General features: G+C 40.0%; 1 protein-coding gene across 1 annotated transcript in view; it reads left to right on the forward strand.

Annotated features, from left to right (window-relative positions):
• The first annotated feature begins 8,885 nt into the window (after positions 1–8,885).
• LOC134676200 (ATP-citrate synthase) overlaps positions 8,886–23,308 on the forward strand; it is a 50,939-nt gene continuing 36,516 nt past the window's right edge. Inside the window, exon 1 of the mRNA XM_063534529.1 lies at positions 8,886–9,041. The gene's annotated coding sequence lies outside the window, so the exon portion shown is untranslated. The remainder of the gene's footprint in view (positions 9,042–23,308) is intronic.

The raw sequence follows: 23,308 nt of genomic DNA on the forward strand, positions 1-23,308 counted from the left end.
GACAGACGGATAGAGGAGTCTTAGTAATAGTAGGGTCTTGTTTTTACCCTTCGGGTACGGAACCCTAATAAAGTGTATAGATTTGTAACACAGCAGAGATCTAGTCTTTCTAGTGACTAATAGCCTTGTATGCTTGTTTGCCACCAACATGGCATTTAAAACATATTAATAAAAACTTACTCATTTCATCGGTCATATACAGCCTAGTATTGGCTTTAATATACCTATATTGGGTCTGAAATATTTTTTTTATTTAATTTTTTAGTATGTGTAGCGGCAACAGAAATACATCATTTGTGAAAATTTCAACTGTCTAGTTATCACGGTTCATAAGATCATGAAATACAGACAGACGGACGGACAGACGGACAGCGGAGTCTTAGTAATAGGGTCCCGTTTTTACCCTTTGGGTATGGAACCCTAAAAAGTGACCAAGAGCTCCAGTGCCCCAGGCTGGAATCGAAACAGCATCCTCTGCTATAGCCGCTGGTGCCTGTGCCATTTGGCCACCGGACCCCAGCGGCATAGGTCGAATTTTTCCAAGTATATGCACTTCTTACTGAAGGCCCAGCGTTCCACCTGGCCACCCCTAAGGTAAAATTGAAATTATGTAGAATTGGGATTATGTAGAATTAAGCATCTGTAAAATTGAAATTATGTAGATTTGGGAATCTGTAAAATTGAAAATCTGTAGAATTGGTAATCTGTGATAGGAATCTGTAGAAATGAGACTAAACCCTTAGTAATGTGGTAATAGGGGTCCCGTTTTTAGCCTTTGGGTGCAGAATCTAAAAATCAACCTTGTTTTGGTACTATGTACTAAGCTTCACTATGACTCTGAAATTGTAGCAGTAATTAATTTTGTTTTAGTTGTCACCTGACGATTTATTTAAGTCAAACTCTGAAGTTATTATTTTACACTTTTATTTGAATCAGCATAAAATATATCTTTTTATATATACTATATATATATATATTAATCTTATATTCAACTTACATTGACTCCAGAGATTACTTCTTCTTAAACCTTGTGTTTTCCCGGCCTAGCACCGGGGTCTGCTTTCCTGCTCAGTCTTCTCCACTTTGCCCAGTCTTCGGCATCCACTCACATCACTCAGATCACTAATTATTAAAAAATTAGCTTCATTCAATTCACTGATAAGCCTCAAGTTTGATTCTTTGAAGTTAGTCTAAAACACAAATATCAAATATGTCCACCATACACTGTAGTTGTTCCCACTGGTTCACACTGGATCATATAATCAGAGTGGAGTCAACTGGTTCTTAAACTCAAGAGTTTCTTTGAATTACTTTTGTGACTTCACTTTCATCTCGCTTTAGTTTGTCAAGCACATTCCTTCAAGGTTCTTCCTTCCATTCTGAAATGTATAAATACAACTGAGTATACTGTATATAAAATTTGTGTCCCGTCTGGTCTAGTGGGTGGTGACCTTACCTATAAAGCCAAAGGTCTTGGGTTTGAATCCTGGTAAGGGCATTTATTTGTGTGATGAGCCGAGATATTTGTTACCGAGTCATGGATGTTTTCTATGTATTTAAGTACTTCCAAAGAGACGTTCAGCGCTATCAGCTATGAACTTTGTAACATGTAATGGGTCTCACATATGGAATACAATGGGAACTATTGTCATAAACCAACAATTGTGGCAAGGTTTGTCCAAGTAACAAAATTATGTGAGAAATTATGTATCAACAACAAAACAATAATGAAAGTTGAAACAATTATGTGGTTTGAAGATACTCACGATTTTCGGCATAGGTTTATATATTTGTTTTACGCGTTGGTGCCGTGTCATCGTTAGTATTGTAGTCACAAACATTTAAACTGAAAAATAAGTTTTAATTCCCATCAATAATGCATCTGTCATCTTACACAGATAGTGATTATTACTACTACTAAGAAAAACCGGCCAAGTGCGAGTCGGACTCGCTAATAGGTTCATAGGGTCATATCCAGCCTAGCATTGCATTGGCCCCGCTTAAATATTTTAAGAGTGTAATAGATTTGTAACCGGTCAGCAACGTGAGTCCCTTGGAGAAGCAGAGGTCTAGTCTAAACTCCCACTTACCATCGGCATTAACAGCCTTGTATGCTTATTTGCCACCAACATGTCATATTAAAACATATTAATAAAAATTTACTCGGTCAGCAATGTGAGTCCCTTGGAGAAGCAGAGGTCTCGTCTAAACTCCCACTTACCATCGGCATTAACAGCCTTGTATGCTTGTTTACCACCAACATGTCATATAAAAACATATTAATAAAAATTTACTCATTTCATCGGTCATATCCAGCCTACCATTGCATTGGCCCCGCTTAAATATTTTAAGAGTGTAATAGATTTGTAACCGGTCAGCAATGTGAGTCCCTTGGAGAAGCAGAGGTCTAGTCTAAACTCCCACTTACCATCGGAATTAACAGCCTTGTATGCTTGTTTGCCACCAACATGAAATATTAAAACATATTAATAAAAATTTACTCATTTCATCGGTCATATCCAGCCTAGCATTGCAGTGGCCCCGCTTAAATGTTTTAAGAGTGTAATAGATTTGTAACCGGTCAGCAATGCGAGTCCCTTGGAGAAGCAGAGGTTTAGTCTAAACTCCCACTTACCATCGGCATTAACAGCCTTGTATGCTTGTTTGCCACCAACATGTCATAAATAAACATATTAATAAAAATTTACTCATTTCATCAGTCATATCCAGCCTAGCATTGCATTGGCCCCGCTTAAATATTTCTTTAATTTGTTTTTAGCATTTGTTGTTATAGCGGCAACAGAAATACATCATTTGTGAAAATTTAAACTGTCTAGTTAATCTAGTTATCATGGTTCATGAGATCTTGAGATACAGCCTGGTGACAGACAGACGGACAGCAGAGTCTTAGTATTTAATAGGGTCCCGTTTTTACCCTTTGGGTATGGAACCCTAAAAAGTGACCAAGGCCTCCAGTGCCCCAGGCTGGAATCAAAGCAGCGTCCTCTGCTATCGCAGCAGGTGCCTGTGCCATTCTTCCACCGGGCCACGGCGGCATAGGTCGAATTTTTGAATACTAAACACAATACTCCCATGGAACGCTTTGAAGTTCAAATCTCGTTACGTTACGATGGCGTTTGCACTTTGCACTATGTTCGGTGACTATTTTTTATTGTTAACACACACAATACACTATTTAACAGGTTTTTATCACGTATTTTCGAATAAATTAGTAATTCAAAACACCTCAAAGTCGAATGGTTTGACGTCTAGGCAGTGTTGCAATCGTCTTAAAAGCCGTAACAGACTATCGCACGTTCTGGCTTAAAAAAAAATTATGTAATAAATATACCGGTATCCATATGAAACGAAACTTAATGCAAATAATAACCATTATACATACCGGAGTCATCAAATAAACAGTAATATTCGTCTTGCTTTTTATTTAAAAAAAAAAACGACCAACCTAACTTGTAAGCATGTTTGCAGTTTCTAAACGCAACAAACGCTGTCAAATGACAATCAACAAATTGAACATTTGCATTCTTTGTCGAAATTTTTTCACTTTTAAATGCAAAATACTCGATAATACGAATTTTGCGGATACATGTTCTCGATTCAAAAGTGATATTTTTTCAAGCTCTTTCGATTGAGCATAATTTCATTTAGGTCTACCGTTAAACCGGCTCGCGTTTATATATAAAGATACCTATACTCTGGCATCGAATGATAGTTCCTATGGCAGACTGGCAGTCCATTTTTATACGGAGTAGCTGTCATGTTGTGAGTGGAAGCGTAGGGGTGGACGTATGGCCGATGGCCGCGCGTCGGGCGGACAGAATAACGTCAGAGACAAACGCCACATTGCAGGCTAGCAGCATGCACTGGGCCCAAGACAGAGCGGCTGGTGAAAAGTGTCTACATTCGTTACATTACATTCCTCAGCCATAAGGATATGACTAAGAAGAAGAGAGCTGTCAAGTAAAATGTTTGTAACTGTGTGTAATATTTTTTTGGAAGTTTGGCACAACAATTTATTTAAGGATTCATGTATTTAATTATTTATTACTTCCATTATTTTTTTATTAATCCCAACCAAAAGAGACTCAAAGGAACTGTCATAAGGACCACCTTTCGACGCAAGGCGAGAGGTATATAACTATATATAAATCTTTACCGCATATATGTCTCACGAGTTGACCTGGCGATAAGAGCCTAAATATCACGACCACGTGTTTATAACGCCGGGCAAAGCGGGCCGCGTGGTGTCCATCTGTTTATACCTGACTGATAAATAAGATTGTATGACTTGACTGACCTTTGTCACTAAGTGCTGATTTAGACGGCGCGTGAACTCGCATGCGAATTTAGTTACATTGCGGACTGTTGGTTACGTCCTATACAACCGACCGATCAAAACCCGCAATGTAATGAAACTCGCATGCGAGTTCTCGCATTGTCTAAATGAGTCCTGAGGTAATTATAATAATAATAACTCCACGGCCGCATTTGGTTACGGCGACTGCTGTAAACTCCGTTGTTGGGTAGGTCAAATACTCAGATCACCTTTATGCCAATTTCCGGCATTTTGAACTTTTTCCAAAAAACGAAACTACAGAAAAAAATCTATCTAACTACCGAACCTTTCACGGGAATCGGTTAAAAACTGCTACCTGTAGAGGAGGATACACGGACAAAACTAAAATACAGAAAATACAAATTAATAAAATTATTTACTATCAAGCAAATCTTGTCAGTAAAACAAGGCGCGATATTCACATTTTCTATGAGACGATATCCCTTCGCACCTACATTTTTCAACTTTGCCGCCTGTTTCTACTGACAAGATCTGCTTGACCAAGTATTAGACTTATCTTATATCGACCGGGATATGAACCGTGATTACCTTTACCAGTTAGGTACCCGTGAACAAGATGCATGTAACTGCGTCGAAATATCGGGAGCTCGAAATTAATATAAAAAAAACACAAAAAAAAAAGAAAAAGGGTGTGAGAGAAAAGAAAGAAAAGAAAGAGACGAAAATATGAAAAAGGTAATCACTGTTCATAATTTCATATCCCGGTCGATATAAGTCAAGTGAAAACCGTGAATCATTCAAAACTGTAATTATTTAATTTTTAAATATTAGTCCTATATTGAAACCAATTGACCATTACCAATAACATTACGTTCTAATTTGATCTAGATCGCGATTGTCTATTTGCGGCCTTCATTAAAGGATATATTCGCTGAGATAAATATATTATAGTACCTACAGGCATACAGGGTAGAATTAGAGACGGGATAAAAACTAAAATACAGAAGCTAGTTAAAGGGTAGTCGGCATTAAAGTTAAAGACCAAGAAATTTGAGAATTAAGTTAAAGATTTGAAGGTCTAGGTAGCTTAAAGTTTTTTGAATGACTATTTCTTATTTATAACTAGCGGCCCGCTCGGCTTCGCACGGGTTAACATATTACATATACACCTAAACCTAAAGGTGTAATGCATAATTAGTATCCGTCACATTTTCTCTGAAGCGTTCGTATTTGTCATGCTATTTCATTCAATCTCAGTACTTTTTGTACCGAGACTGATTGAAATAGACACATTCGTACGTTTCCGTGAAAATACGATGGACAATAATTATGCACTACATCAGTAAATTACAGGGCCAGAAGTTGTGTCAAAAATTTTTGTAGAAACTTATTGAACTTAAGCTTTCTGTCGAATATGCATCGTTGAAGAGTTCTGTTCTGATCATCATCAGCAGTTCCAATTCATCAAATGCGATAGTTCTTAATGAAAATGCTTGATATTCTGATGAAAACGAAAAAATCTCTATACGCATGCCTTTAAGATTTGTGGAGTTCCCTCGATTCTTCATTTATCTCATTAACAATTATGCGTCGAAAAGATCATTAAAGAAGTCGAATCGAATAGGTATACTGTTTTTGTATACATATTCGATTTTACCCTGTATTCTTATACTTACGAGTTTAACGGCGCGGCGATGTGACCTCGGGGTAGCACGCATTCCCGATATCAAGGCGTGCGAGGGTGAATGATAAGAATTCTGCGAGTTCGTGTCCCAAGCGTGACCTTTATTTCCAGAGATGAGGTTTGGACTTAAGCCTATTCGTTATGTTACGTTGTATCTATACACTAGGTACTTTTAAAATGTTAGAGTTAGACCAAGAAAAGTCTACAGCAATTTTGATAGCTCACGCAGTGCAAGTGTTATTTTAAACGTCAATCGTCTATAAGATTATGACGTATAAATAACACTTGCACTGCGCGGGCTATCAAAATCGCTGCAGACATTTTTTTATCTAACTCTACTTTTCCTATAAAGGTGGCCACTGACGAGCATTCCAACAGTCCAAATAGCGTGGCTACAATCCAAAATCGGTCCGTGAATGTCAAAAACGTACAATGTTTAATGTTAGGATACCGTCCATTTGGATGAATCCATTGTAACGGCATCCATTTGGAAGGCTCGTCAGTGGCCTGTTTAAAACCCGGTTTAAAACGCCGGTTAAGTAACGCTTTTTGGAATTGAGACATTTTACCGGTATCCGAGTCTTGGCGCTGGCGGCATAGACCAGGCGTTTATAATTAAACATGTTTTTAATAATAAGCTAAGCGCCAAACGTAAATAATAGTCTCAATATCAATTTCCTATCAATCGACCTCAAACAGCGCGAATGTCACCCATTGAACACTATCTCCACTAGAATGACCTGTCAATGTCAATGCTTGTGCTGATCTTAACAGTTACTTGACCAGTTCTAAATCTTAATGCCAGGATATAAGGCCTATCAAATGTCAGTGTGCTGAGAAACAATGTGCAGTTACAATAGCGGACATATGACGTGCAATGCGGTCGTGGTTTGACGTAAAAGACTATCTTGACTTGATAGAAGGGCATGTAGTAAGGAGTAGAGGTTTGCATCAATGACCTCTGCACATGGTCGGTCTGCTATTTTATTCTTCTTGGTCGTGATCCCATGTCTGAGGGATGTGACTCCTATGGGGTATTCCTCCTCCACTGCTCTCCAGGCCTCTCGATCTTCGGCCATCTGCATCGTTGCCTGAAGAGAAGTCTGGGTAATATTTTGGACAACATCTGACCATCTACTGGGTGCACGCCCTCTACTCCTTCGTCCGTCGACACTCCCGGTAATGTGCCTTTCTAGCGTGTCCGTGCTTACTTTATTAGGCTTTCTAATTATGTTTATAACACTCTAATTTTCGCAAGTTCACGTCATGCCTATTCTGCATGAAATCCCATGAAATCGGAACATAACACCTACAAAAAAAATAAGTACCCATAAAAATAGACGAATGAATAAATACGATCCGAAATTGGAATGTTGTAAGTTTAGACGCGGCCGAAAGGCTCGGCAGGTTTTTGGCCGAAACCAAACCTTCGAGCTTCGACCGAAACTTGATTTTTATGCCGAATTGCCGAAACCCAAACTTCGGTTAACTGATTATCAGAGTTCGGACAATTCATCGCAAAAATAAATATTGTATGGAACATGATACAATTTAGAACTGCAGTTTTTGGGTATAATCTGGATATTTTATAAAGATATGTGTACATAATATGAGTTTAATAAATCTTGTCCTGTTTTGAGATATAAATGATTTTTGACGGTTTTGCGGTGATTTGTCCGATCGCTGCTGATTATGGACGGTTGCAGTTGTATGTGCAATTCCTATCGCATAGTTAATTACCATTAGCCAGTTTCGAAACATCCTCCAATAGTGTAATATCATCAGTCGTTGCACTTGTTATTGTTGCGAAAATGTGTCTGATTCTGACTTATTCTTTATTTATTTTTATGATGTGAGAAACAAACGCTTAGACCTTTGGTCATGGGTTCCTAATCTTTTATGGGAGCATCCTTTAGCACTTTATTGTGCGATAAACGCAGCGTTGAACGCATGCGTCAACATTCCTACATTCAAATTAAAACCAAAATATTACTTTGCTAATCTGCGTAAAAAATCGCGCAAATAATCGCGGTAATTTTACGCGGATTAGCAAAGTAATATTTTGGTTTTAATTAATATGGATTTCCGCAAAGTAACGCCTGATTCTATTCGCTATTCCTACATTCCGTCAGTGGGGACTGTGGGGAGACACTTCTGACTTCGGGCAAACTCGGCACCGTTCGGCTCAGCATTGCTCCGAGCAATTATTAGGGCTGGCATTGGCACCACTTGACGTCCTTTTGCGTGCACGACCATAGATAAGATAATGGCTTGCATTTTGACAACCCTAAATAGCCGAAAGGGTATAGTGCCATACGTTATTATAGAAAGGGAAGCATGATTCGTCCCTGAATCGCTGTCAAACTTCGGTTTTGTAGGAAGTGTCCTTTCTGTACGGTAGTAGGTACAGTCACCTGCGATAATATGTTACTCTTCGAACGCCGCAAAAATATGTGACACGCTCTTATGGCTCTACAAATAAGATCGTGTCAGATATTTTTGCGGCCTTCGTTGTATAACATATTATTGCAGGTGACTGTACTATTATTTATTATGTGCTTTTGCCTTTAAAGCCGGGTGTAACGTCGTCTTGACAACAGCCGCTCTATTGGTACAAATTCTCGTATTGTGCGTGCAACCTGTCTCATTCACGACCACTTAGGTATGCCGTCGGCTCGGCTAGGCGCGTCCAAAGTTCACCTATTACAACCTTTAACTACCAAAGGTTATCAACGATACCCAGTGCAATTTTCTTCAAATTATCGTACGTTATCAATAGCATGATTCTCACTCTACATCCGAATAGCCGAAACTTGGTTTGATAACGGTACAGCCTATAAAGCGCTTTGAAAAACTGTATTAATATCAGTATAAGGTTGATTTTTGCGTGAGTTACAGCGGTTTTGAGCTGGAAAGTTGTACGCGTTGCTTGCGTTTGCGCACGTCAGTGGAGCAAGTGTCAGTTGCCGCTGGACCGTCGAAGCGTTAACACGCGCCGTTCGCGAGTGATTTGTTACTGTCGTGCCACGACGATAGGAAGTGAGTGCTGTTGTTTAGTTTATTTTTTTATTTGTATGTTAATTTATGTAAGTGATGCGCAGCGAATGGCTACTTGTGTTAGTTACTTAGTTAATACGGGACAACGTATTAATGCAGGGAAATTTAGAACGATGTTAACTGTGATTTTTGACTCTGTTCGATGGCTTACTGGTTTCCACCACCGGTGCCTGTCACTTTCCAATTATTAATAAACTTAAAATCGATGTCCGTTCGACAACCGGTTGAATGAAATTACAAGTCAGTGTTACCCTAAAAATACATAATAATTGATTGATTCCTACAATGTTTCATTCATATTGTAATTTTAGTCCGATGAACGGGGAGTTGATATTAAATAATAATCACAATTTCCTCGTCTTCAGTTCAATACTATATGTAGTAGGAGTTAAATATTGACCTTATTTTATGCTTACCGTAAATACCTACATCATATTTTTGTCTGTACAATTCCAAAACAATTCGAAACATATTGTCAAAGGTCAGAAATACGGTTAGATTTCGTAGTTAGATTTTTAGGACCAAAGTGGATGTTACTATTTATTGCACGCATATTTTTCCATACTTTTTTAAACATTTATATAGTAGATAAAGTTTGTAATTTGCAGAATATTATCTTCAATTTTATAACGCGTTTACATTTGAAAAATCCTGTCGTTTTCTCTGTTTTTAGAAAAACAAAACCGTCGGCTAATCAGAATCACTATAAAATAATTATTTAGCCTCTTGGGGTTTGATGTCCTAATACTAGTACAAATTACCTTCAATGAAAATTAAATCTTAATGAAATGGAATAGAGTTGCTTTTATTTTTTCATTCGATTTTAAAACAAAACAAATTCAACTCTATTTTCTAATACGGTTGACTCAAATTCGATTGCCAATTTTCCTTGTATGGTGGGCCGCTAGAGGTTAGTGTATAACACGCCATAACCTACGTCATGTAAAGGGGCCCACTGATTAACAGTCCACCGGACGGTATCGGCTTGTCAGTTAGAACAAAATTTTGACAGTTCCGAACAACTGACAGGCCGATACCGTCCGGCGGACTGTTAATCAGTGGCCCCCTTAAAACACAGTCTGTAATTAAATTTTATGTCAAAAATATCCTCCTAAGGCCCAAGGTCCTACCTAAAGTACCTGTTCGTTTCGATGAAATTTATATCGTATTCAATTGGGACAGAGTCGCTTTTGCTTTGTTTCGTTCAATTTTCCAACAACCAAAATCAACTCTATTTTCTACACTATAGGTTCAAATTTCAGTGGCAAATTTTTGATTTTTCATTTGCGTGGCTGGGCCTTAGGAGGATATTATTTATTGAAGTTTTTTGTCTCCTAGAGATTAAAAAAATAAAAATTAAAAAAAAATAGAGAAGTGTGTAGGTATGTCAAAAGCGTATTGGTTTGAAGAAGTCCATTTGACGCTCACATTAGATATTTAAATATACGGCTTTGACGTCCACAGACCGGTTATTAACCAAACAACTCGCGCGCACGCAGGCAAATACATCTACACATCTCAACACTTCGGAGGCCGGCTATAATTAAATTGTTAAGTTCAGCGAACTGGGACCCTACCGCAGAAAACAAAAATCGAAATTTTCGTTTTTCGCGGGAGGATTTTCGATATTGTGCTAAGTCAGGGACCGGCAAGGTTTACCTGGGAGCTTAGCCAAGATGAAAATCGTTAATAAAAACCGGCCAAGTGCGAGGCGCACGAAGGGTTCCGTAGCATTACGCAAAAATCGGCAATAAATCACGTTTGTTGTAAAGGAGTCCCATTTAAATATTTATTTGATTCTGTTTTTAGTATTTGTTGTTATAGCGGCAACACAAGATACGGCCTGGTGAGTGGTGACCATAGTCTAATAAAACATGGTCTTCTCTTCCCAGAGTGACACAAGCCTACGTCACAATAACATGGCCGCTATATATATATTATCATATAGCGCTGTCGCATGATGACGTAGGCTTGTGTCAGTCAGGCGGAGTATATTATATTTTATTATACCATGTCTTAGTATAGGGTCCCGTTTTTGCCCTGTGGGTAGGTACGGAACCCTAGAGACGCCAAATGTGGTTGTTACTTGGAAGTCTTATGACTCCTCTAGGCATTTGGCAAATATAGAATCGTAAGCCACACTCTCTACTCCTTCACAAATTCCTTCCTTCTGGGCGAGCTTGCTCCATCGCCTCGGCTAGTCTGTGGCCATGAGTAAGCCCATTCATAATAAAAAAAAAATTATACTCCTAAACCTTCCTAAAGAATGCAATGCATGGTTTGGGTAACACACTCAAATAAAATTATAATAATATTCAGTACCTATTCTGGTTTTTGGATAAGTAGTTGAGACGCAATAAAAAAGTTTAAAAGTCCATATAATATTACGTGGTTAGGATTTTGCTGACTCAAACTGTCCTGGGTTAATGTGTCTTTACGTATCAATGTGTTTGTAATTTGCTGCGAGCAGTCAGTCGTTGTGTATTTAAAAATGTTTTTACGTAACCATATCACTTTATTGATCGGTGAAAACCGCATGAAAATCCGTTCAGTAGTTTTTGAGTTTATCGCGAACAAACATACAAACACAAACAGACAGACGCGGTTCTATGGGTCCCCCCCACATCTGGCGTCTTTCGAGCGTCGGCGTCTGTCGGCGTCGGTCCAGCGCTATGGAAAATGACGTCGCTGCGCAGTTGCGTCAACGCTGCGTCGACGTTGCGTCGACGTCGTCCATAGAATTGTAGACGCCGACGCTCGAAAGACGCCAGATGTGGCCCCCCCAGTGTAGTGATAGAATTGACGAGTTGTTGACAGCTACGCCATGTCAATGACATGACTTTGACAGGGCAACACTTAAAGGACGTCTTTATACAAATGATGCATCAAGTGCAAATCTTTAGAACAATAGAATGCAATTGTTACATGATGTTGTGAGTTTAGATTTAACTAACTTAACCAGATAAAAGAAATGAAAGATGCATGATTGTATTATAATATTTACAAAATGTAGTATTAAGACAAAACGTTGGCTTAAGTCGCAAACCTCGTAACTCCATTTCAAGGAAATTAGTAATTGCTACCTTGGACAACAATACTTAAAGTCGTAAACCTCGTAACTCCCCCGGAGGACATATATTACTACTAGCGACCCGCCCCGGCTTCCCAAGGGTTAACAAATACACCTAAACCTTCCTCAAGGATTACTCTATAAATAGGTGAAAACCGCAATGAAAATCCCTTCTGTAGTTTTGAGTCCGAACACGAGAGCACTGATCTAGCAGTGCCCCAAACGCGTTAGTTCCGCGTAGCATTATTCCCGATCGCATTTTTCCCCACTGGCGTTAGTTCCGCATTCCGCATAGCGTTAGTCCACAACTTAGTTAGACGGAGCTCCTATTTCTGGACGGTTTGCCCTTCGGGCATCTGAAGCTACCTAACGAACCTAACCTACCTAACCTATTAATTTAGTGTGACGTCCATGAAAAGTGGGGAAAAATGCGACCGGGAGTAATGCTACGCGGTACTAACGCGAGTGGGGAAAAATGCGATCGGGAATAATGCTACGCGGAACTAACGCGAGTGGGGAAAAATGCGATCGGGAATAATGCTACGTGGAACTAACGCGTTTGGGGCACTGATCTAGCTACTCGAACACACAAACAGACAGTCGCGGCGGGGGACTTTGTTTTAAAACGTGTATAATACCTAGTAATTGTGTAATTGTTGTAATAAATGTGATGTGTTTCGAGATATTTTTGTATGTAATAAACATATTAAGTTATAAAATACTTGGATGAAGATAATCCGATATGAAAAAGAATTATAGATAACCGACTTAAGTAATTATAATTTTATAAATAAGCAATTACCTTATTTGACCTAATGAGATTCATAAAACTGATTATTTATAATTGAATAAATTCGTTATTAATTCTATATTAGCAATTAAAATCATTAAAACTAGTCCCATAACGAGTAAGTCGTAAATCGCAAACCTATTCATATCAAAACGAGGTCTCATTAGTTTTATGAATTAGGTCAGGGTTCTCCACACTTTTTTACCTGAGGGCCATATTGCGCCTCAGAATTTTCGCGCGGGCCACCGTCGGTGGGGCCGAGGGAGGGAGGGGTGTATCTGGTTGCTGCTACTAGGGCTGAACACCTGGAGCCTGGCTCCCGCGGACCGGTTTGGATTGGACCGCTGTCGGCGGGCCGGATTTGGCCCACGGGCCGGGGTTTGGAGAGCCCTGAATTAGGTGATTAAGAGGAAAGGGGAAGGCCGGTTCTCCATACAACCGTATCGTATAGGCCCCATTTTGCTCTCTGGATATTGACAAGGATAATAAGTGGGGCTCCCATACAGCAAACGTGATTTTTGACCAAAGTTAAGCAACGTCGGGCGTGGTCAGTACTTGGATGGATGACCGTTTTCTTTTTGCATTTTTTTCCGTTTTTCTTTTTTGCTTGGAACCCTTCGTGTGCGAGTCCGACACGCACTTGCCCGGTTTTTAAAAAACACATCCCTCGCTACGCATCCTCTCACATATCTGCTGGAAAAGCAGCCTTAGTCTAACACAGAGCTTATTTAGACTAGATTTTATAAGTCCAGTTTTTTTCTCAAATAATTGTCTTTGTCAAAATAGGCAGCTTTGTAAAGTGTCATTCTATGGAACTTGCTAACTATGTAAACAAACCGCCATATTGAAATTGTCTCTCAATGATGAATTTACTAGTGACTTTTGTTTACATAGCAAGTTTCATATAATGACACTATATGAATAGACTTCTGGCCCCTAGGGTGGTGATACAGCTGTTCCACCAGGGTGACAATTCTCATTACATTTTTCGCTAGTTCTATAAATAAATATGAACATTACTTCCCGCCCCAGAAATGCCAGAAAATTGCCAGTAACAGTTGACAACTGTCAAGTCAGAAAAATAGGCACCTGTCCCCATTCACATAATTTCATTAAAGCCTACATAAAGTAGTGCATTGTGAAGTTGTAATATAACAGAGACAATTTCATTGTTCTGTCTGCTGACCTTGTCTGCTAGCTTCATATCGGGGCATTAACTTAATTACCAGTATTACCACCACATTCACGAGAAAGACTATCTGCACGATTCGAACTTTAAGATACGCCAATTAATAGACCTAGAAACGATATGGATTAGTTGTGTCAGTGTCAATAGTGACGTTTTTGTTTGAAGAAACGTCACATTTGACACTGACATATCTAATACATATCATTTCCAGATCTGTTAACAGACGTATCTCAAAGTTCGGATCGGGCCGTAAATTATAAGAAATGATAATGAGTTTTTTGTAGGGAGTTATTTTTCTGCAATTAATAGTGATTAATATAACAATACATGATAAATAATACCACACGCAATCAGACGCTTAAGGTGTATTATCGATAATCTTCATTTCCGTATAAAATTAGTAGATTAGAAAAGTTGTTAGTCACTACACGCTTCCTTAAGTACCTACAGTTTGTTTTTGGCGGACGGCTACAAAATACATAAAATTTTCTAAAAGATGTTCCAAAAATGCAACTTATCTTTCCTTTCAGAAAAAAAAGACTAACGATTTTTCTATTTTGTTCTATAAGGTTTTAATTATATTAAGGCACTTAATTGTGCATATATATTTTCAAAATAACTTTTGAATGCAACAATAGTATCGATTAAGTAACTATAGTTACCTAGTACTATTACGTGACACCATATTCAAATTCTAACTCAAATCTCATTGTCATGCCTACTATTCAATGGTGGGATTCCATTACATTTTTTCTACAATCATTTTATTATATTATAATTTATAACACGCGGATTATCGCAATAAGCCGTTATTTCGTCATGTAATCCTATTGTAAACGAACGAAACATGATAAGTTTCAACCAGTATATATATACCAGTACGGATATGATGGTCGTATTTGTCTACGTGACAGCGTGATAAAAACGGTGTCCGTCTCTTTCTATCCCGCAGAGTTAAAAAGTGACAGTTGTTTTATCACGTGGATAAATGTGGATAAAGCGATCCATAATAGGCTTGCTGTTTTTACAATTAGGTTTTTATTTTATTGGTAAGTTTCTTTTATTTTAGTTTTAATTTGTTTGTAGTTATAGTTTATTTTTTATTTAATATGTTTATTTATTTATTTATTCTACTTGTATGTTATATACATAGATAGTTTCTTTGAAATTAATGACAAGTATTTTAAATTAGGAAACGTTATTAATAATGAACGTGCTTTACTTTCTTAGAAAAACCGGACAAGTGCGTGTCGGACTCGCCCAGCGAGGGTTCCGTACTTTTTAGTATTTGTTGTTATAGCGGCAAGAGAAATACATCGTCTGTGAAAATTTCGACTGTCTAGCTATCACGGTTCATGAGTTACAGTCTGGTGACAGACGGACGGACAGCGGAATCTTAGTAATAAGAATAAGGTCCCGTTTTTACCCTTTGGGTACGGGCACCCTAAAATGGGGACTCTGATATGCCGTTAAAGTCTTTTTAAACAATAAGTTATTGGAAAAACCTATGCGTTTGTATAAAACTACTTAATTTTTATGAAAACGGGAGTATGTAGATTAAACATTTAGCCTTGACTTCTAAGTTACTTACAAAACATTATTCAATTTCCTGAATTGACCTAAGTAGTATAACAATACGTAACAACTTGTTGTTTTTAACATTCCTTTTATTCCCACGTGTTATCTTTTGTAGAATTATTTGCACTCATGTCATCGAGCTCCCATTTATATAGTTCGTTTTTTTTAGCATTAGAAATAAGGTAAACAATCTTGATGTATCTTTTTATTGAAAAACACATTTTAAAAATAAGTTACGGCAAATATGGGTAACAATTATGAATCTAATACGATCATTTATATTCTTCTGCTTTCATAAGTAATAGTTATAGTTATTGATTTTTAAAAAGCGTTTATCAATTAAAAGACTCGTCAAGTTCGCTTACCTTCTCGCAAGTTCTTTCTAATGCTTAAAAAAACGAACTATAGGTGGAAATACAGGTCGAATCGTAAGAGCTAGCACGAATGAGTGAATGAAAATATCTATGTGTGTATCACATTAACCAATAAAATGGTGGCTCTGACTGTATATATACCGACACCTGCGACTTATTACTCGTAGAGTTCCAGTAAGTTCATTTAAGTTGAGTCAAAATACTATTAGTAGGGCTCTATTCATAACTCAAAAAACTGTTAAAAACAGTGCCTCCTCTGTCAGTGTCAATGTCGTGCCACAATATTCTAACAGGTGGCGTTAGTACGTTCTACATCGCGCTTACGGAGTTTCGATTGTCAGTTACTATAAACACAATATCAAATCAACTCTCAATGGACTTCGGTGCCCAGGCAAAGCACATGGAGAGAGTACTCTCTATTGGCTCTCTCTAAGAATAAGAAACCATTTATTTCGTCCAAAAGCCATAATAGAAGAAAAAAAAACATTTATTACAGCACAAAAAACAGACAGGTTACAAAAAAATAAGATTTTAAAAAATTGGCTTGTGCGGCAAAAGGAACGGGCTCAGCATACGCTGCGTCAGTCACATTACAAATTGCCTGCGCAGCGCTGATTTTCAGTCCGTTCCCCTTTACTGAACCACATTGACATTTATGCGGGTTAAAGGAAATTTTCCAGAGAATTTTCTCTCTCTATCTTTCTACAAGACTCTTTCTCTATCTCTCTGCCTTTCAAGCGCAGTTTTAAAAGACTCGAGATTACGTTCGGTACGCAATTAGCGACATTGTACGGTAGTCAAGTAAAATTTGTCAGAGTGTTAGGTACCTCTGCGAGTCACCTGCGACCCCACTTGACGTCACGGCTGTATACATTACGCGCAAGGTGCAGAGAAGTCACGTTTAAAATTAGTGATCTATCTGCGTACATACGGATGTACTAGCTTTTGCCCGCGACTTCATCTGCGTGGAATGGTGATTGACAAAAACTATCCTATTGTCCTTTCCCAGGCCTGAAACTATCTCCGTTTCAATTTTCATCTAAATCAATTCAGCGGTTTAACACGTTCACTGCCCGTGCCCCATATATAAGTAGGTCACAGAAAGCCTCTATTACAAAGTCCTAAGATTAACAATTGAGATAGGGAGAGTGAACATGTTAAATGTTGGCGAAAAAAACGAATCATCCTTTTTTATTTTACTACAAAAATAAATAGAGTCACTCACGATGTCACCATAGGCAATATGAATAACTTTTTAAAAAGTTACAAAAATAAAGATAATTTTCTTTTAGTCTAACAGTCTTAGCTAGTTTATCAGTAACTCTGGTTAATGCGATATAAATGTAAATGCGGACTTAATGTAGAATATTATTTCTTGCTAGTCTATAAATAAGCAATTGGCTTCCACTGCCATCACAGACAACTGTTGTCATACATCTGCGTAAATATTGAAATATTTCGTCAGAGTAACAACCAAAACTTACTTATTACCACAAATCCATATAGGTATATTGAACCGTCATCATCATCATCACAGGCCTTTCCGTCTATTGCAGACGATTTATACATTGCTGTGCAGACACCGGGTTTGGTGACTGTGGAGGCCGATGCGTGAGCGGCATGACCTCCCACATTTTTGGCAGAGAAAGCTCATGCCATCCGAGGTTCCAGTCCCGGTTTGCTTTCTGCGACACCTTCTGCTATCTAAAGCATTAAACCAGGCTTGGTCGCATAGCCTTCTCCCCTCCACAACACGCTTGCGCCATCCATCACGGTCTTCAGCTAAGGCTTCCCAGGCATGGTGGTCGATTTTAAATGCAGACATGTCTCGCTTGACACAGTCTTTAAAGCGCAGCATCGGTCTTCCCACGTTCCTTTTAGCATACGCAACTGCACCAAGCAAGACACGTCGAGGTATTCTAGCGGGTTCCATCCGGTGCACATGCCCCAGCCACCGCAAGCGTCTCTGTTTGAGAAGAGCGGCAAGACTGGGCAGCTGTGCTTTTTCAAGAACCCTCTGATTGGTCACTTTGTCCTGCCAAGTTATGCCTAAAATGTTGCGTAGACAGCGCATGTGAAAAGTGTTGAGTCGTCGCTCCTGTTTTGCATACGTCGTCCAGGTTTCTGCTCCGTACAAGAGTATACTTAGAACGCAAGTCTGGTATACCATCATCTTGGTTCTAACAGTGAGATGTTTGTTGCACCACACCCTTGTACGTAGCCTCCCGAACATGGTCGCCGCTTTGCCAATACGAATATCGATCTCTGCATCAAGCGAGAGATTGTTCGACACGGTCGACCCAAGGTAGCAAAACTTATTGACGACTTCCAGAGCTGTGCCATCCACCAGTATTTTGGGTGTTTCCGCACTGCCCTGCACTAACACGACTGTCTTTTTGGCATTGATGGACATGGAGAACAAAGTGCATGCCCGGGAAAACCTGTCCATGATGTTTTGCAACTCGGCTGCGGAGTTAGTCACAAAAGCTGCATCGTCAGCAAACAAGAGACTGTCGACGAAGAAGTCCTCGCGATGTTTTGCTGATTTGAGGAGAGAGATGTTGTATAACTTCCCGTCGTCTCTTGTATGCAAATGCACCCCCTGTTGGTTATTACTAAAAGCAGCCTTTAAAAGTAGTGAGAAGAAAATACCAAACAGTGTGGGTGCTAAAACACAGCCTTGGCGTACACCCCTCCGCATTTCAAATTGCTGGGATGCTTTACCGTCATAAACCACCGTGCCTTTCATGTCATCATGAAAAGATTTGACTAGATGCAAGAGTTTAGGGGGACATCCAATATTCTCAAGTGCAGTATATAGTCCTTCTCTGCTGACAGTGTCAAAAGCCTTGTTAAGATCTACGAAGGCTACAAACAGAGGTGTGTTTTGTTCTCTACACTTTTCCTGTAGCTGACGAAGTGAGAAAACCATATCTACAGTGGAACGCTGGGGACGGAAACCACACTGTGACTCCGGGTATACACGATTTGCAAGTTTTTGGAGTCTCCCGAGTACTACACGTCCAAATAACTTGCCAACTATACTCAAAAGGGAAATGCCGCGGTAGTTGTTACAATTACCGCGATCTCCTTTCCCTTTGTATAATGTGATGATATTGGCATCGCGCATATCCTGAGGAATGTGTCCCGCTTCCCAGCATTTACAAAGCAGATTATGCAGAACAGGCGTCATGCACTCAAGTTTTATTAGTTCAGCCTGTATTCCATCGTTGCCGGGACTCTTGCCGCTCTTAAGCTGCTTGACTGCCGCGACGAACTCCTCTGTAGTGGGCAAGGAATCTAATTCTGTCCAAGTTGCTAGTTTGGGCATGCAAAGGGCAGCCTCTGGCTGGATATTGACTGGACAAGAATAGAGACCTGTATAATGTTCTACCCAACGTTCTAGTTGACGAGAGGTGTCGGTAATTACAGAGCCATCCGCCTCCTTAATTGGTGCAGTCTTCTTGGGCACCGGACCAAGAGCTTGTTTGATGCCCGAATATACACCGCTAAAGTTACCAGTATCGGCGCACAGCTGTATGCTATGACATACGCCAACCCAGTGAGCGTTGGCATAGTGTCTCACGTTACGCTGCAGGACTGCATTTGCAGATTGCAATTTTTCGCGTGTATCCGTACTGGGAGCAAGGCGATGCGTTAGAGCAGCATGGCGCTTTGAGTCGAGCAAAGGCTGAAGATGTTCCAGGTTCTCGACAAACCAGTCATGAGACTTGATTTTTCGGTAGCCAAAAGTTAAGCCTGCTGTGTCAGTAAGTAGCGCATTGATGCTCCTCCACTCTTCAGTAACAGAGGCTTGGATATCCCAACTAGCAGTCACGGTCTTCACCACCTCGGAAAATTGCTGGACCAGTTCATCATTTCTAGTTTTCAGAGTGTCAATTTTCCTCCTACCAGGTGTTTGGGATGAATGGATCTTTTTATGGATGATGCCTACCTGTGCTACTACCAGCGAGTGATCGGTGTTACAATCAGCACTGTGGAATGTACGCGTATGAAGGGTTTCACGGAGAAATTTGCTTCTGGTAAGAATTAAGTCCAGCTGATGCCAATGGCCAGAACGAGGGTGTTTCCAGGATACTTTACGAGATGGCTTCCCTTTAAAGTAGGTATTGGTTACACATAGGAGATGCTCGGAGCAGAACTGTAACAGGCGTTCACCGTTTTCGTTCATTTTGCCCACCCCATGTAGACCAATACAGTCGGGCCATGCTTCGGTATTCTGGCCGACCCGAGCGTTAAAGTCGCCCAAGATGTATAAACGGTCGCTTGGTTTTACACCCCGTACCGTATCGGCCAGCTGGTCGTAAAACTGGTCTTTGATGTCTGCAGCGGAAGGCAGTGTTGGTGCATAGGCGGAAATTAACGACACATAACCACAACGAGTGTGTACCCGCAGTGTCATTATGCGTTCCGAGATACCGCGAGGACTCTCAATGGCGGATAATAAATCATTTCGGATCGCAAAACCAACACCATGCTCACGTACTGCAGAAATATCTTTACCTTTCCAGAAAAAAGTATACGAAGCCTCGCGCAAGGATCCTTCTTCCGGGAGCCTGGTTTCTTGAAGCGCACAAATCGCAATATTTAGCCTTCTCAATTCGGTGTCAATAACAGCAGTTTTACGCAGTTCTCGTGCGCAATCGGAGCTTCCACTGGCGTCCGGGAAGCCTGTCCTCATTGTACGGACATTCCATGTTGCAAGGCGCATGGACTGGCGGTGCACATTTTTATTTCTTTTCTGCTGTGTATTGGCAGGTGTACTCAATAACGGCGCCAGTTATCTAGTTCTACACTAGTGCTTCTTACACCCCAAAGAAGCAAACCAGCACCGAGACGGACCAGTACCTGATTGGCTGGGGGCTGCCCAGCTTGAAGCGGGCGGTAACTGGTCAGTGGGCCTACGATGGACCCTCCCACTGTCGAAAGTGACCCCTGGCGTCTGAGTTTACGTCTATTTACTCAGACTTAAAACCGGTAGACTGTCACCTCCCGTGTTTTTTCCACGTAAAATGAATTACGCGGGTGAAGTGTCCTCTCCACAAGCAATGCGTCGCCTGGGACACAGTTTAGGAAAGTACAGGGTTGCCCAAGACCTGCACCACCCTCTCGGCCTCACTGGCTGAACCCACAGGAACGACAAGTCGATACGTGTGGCGCCAGTTCGACTGCAGGAGTCTACGGCTTATTCAGGACTTGCCTTACTACACCTGACGGAGACCCCACTCCGGGCTAATGGAATACAAGGAAAGGAAAATAAATGGGACGGCAATAAGAGGGTAGGATAGGGTAGAAGTAGGATACTGTTGCGTTGGCATATGGAGAGGATAGCAACAGCAGCTCGGGATGCCGGGTTCGCGTACCCGTGTACCTTTCAGCATTCACCAGCCAAGTGCTTGCAGAAGGTACCCCTGGCAACCGTAGTACTGAACCGTATTGAACCGTAGTACTAGCAAAATAAGGTTGATTTTTACTTTTCGACTAGCTGTGCTCTTTGAACCATTGTTTTTTACGGTATGTTTGCATGCTTGTTAACAGAAGGCCATATGATTAACACTTAAAGCTAACTTACGGCGTGAAGTTGAAAACAGGTATGACTTGGCAGATTCCGGATATCTTATTTTATTTTAATAGAATCAATTATTCAATGATTGTATCCATAAGATGTGTAAAGTCCACATAGTTCGACGCTCTATGACGTCATATATTATGTGGTAAATGGTAATTATAAACGTCAGCTTTTGACAACCAGACTTTACAACCAGTATCGGATTTGCAGTCTTTGCCGTCCTAGGCCCCAGGCCCTGTAGCCGCCCTTTTCTCATCAGCCACCATATTTACTACATTTTGAGTTATTTCTTGTTATCATCAGCGAAATTTTTGCCACAATTTGCCGCCCCTAAATATCTTGCCGCCCTTAGGCCCGGGTCCACTGGGCCTAAGGCACATCCGCCACTGTTTACAACTTTAAATATGGCTTTCATCAGTCATGAATTCAGCAATGTCGAAAGTGTGCTCGTAGAGCAAGACAAGTGATAGCTGGACTTTAAAAATAACCACCACAATAGGTGACTATAGAATAGTTAAACGCGTTTCAAGATTGATTCTTCATTAGTTACACCCTTCCACGTTAGTTCACTGCATAATGAGCCAGTATTACACTATAAAACAAGATAATGACTAAAAACGAAATATTATTCTCGCAACGACTACCTAATACTCCATTTTGAACCGGAAATCCTATTTATAGTCGGAGTAACGTAAGAATTAATTTTCAACAGTTATGTATAGTTAAACGGTAGATTTTAGCTTCATATTCTCAGGGTGGCTAAAAATAGCTGCATTCCCGTTGCCAGGGAGGTTTTGGGATTATATTGAGCAACTTTTACTATGGGACCAACACCGACCAATCGAGAAAAAGAAGTTGGCTGTTTCATACATCTTGGCTGGTCCATTTTCTATGGGAAGGGTACATTTTATTTTCGCGATTTCGGGGTTGATCCCATAGTAAAAGTTGCTCAGTATATTCCCAAAACCACCCTGGCAGCGGGAATGCAGTTATTTTTAGGGTTCCGTGAGTCAAAAGGAAAAAAAGTCGTCTTCTCGTGCGTCTGTCTGTCTGTCCGTCTGTCACAGGCTATTTTCTCGGAAACTACTGGACCAATTAAGTTGAAATTTGGTACACATATGAAAATTAGTGACCTAAAGATGGACATGATTTTTTTATAATACATAGGTTCGAAGTTATTTCAGAAAATAGCCAAAAAATTACCATTCCCCCTTTATCTCCGAAACTACTGGGTCTAAAATTTTGAAAAATATACACAAAATACTTTACCTATAAATGACAGGAAAACCTATTAATAATGTGAAGTCAAGCGTGAGTCGGACTTATGTACGGAACCCTAGAAACTCGAGTCCGACTCGCATTTGGCCGGTTTTTTAGCCACCGTGTATGTATATAAGAATCAAATTATAACTCTCAAATCTCAAAAACTAAACATTGAATGGCACCCGAAACTCCGTTATCCATAAATTCGCAAAACCATCTCGCTCGATTCGGACTTTTCCATTCATTATAAAACTGCAATTATAAACTCATCAACGACGAGTCCACCCCGTGAAGTAGACACAGCGCACAGATTATACAAGTCATTCGACCCAGTTCCGATGTCAAGATCACGGCCGCGCACGCGCAGGTCGTTCATCCGACCGACGTGGCCGCGC

This window comes from Cydia fagiglandana, chromosome 24 (genome assembly GCF_963556715.1).
Source record: "Cydia fagiglandana chromosome 24, ilCydFagi1.1, whole genome shotgun sequence".
NCBI classification, from domain to species: domain Eukaryota; kingdom Metazoa; phylum Arthropoda; class Insecta; order Lepidoptera; family Tortricidae; genus Cydia; species Cydia fagiglandana.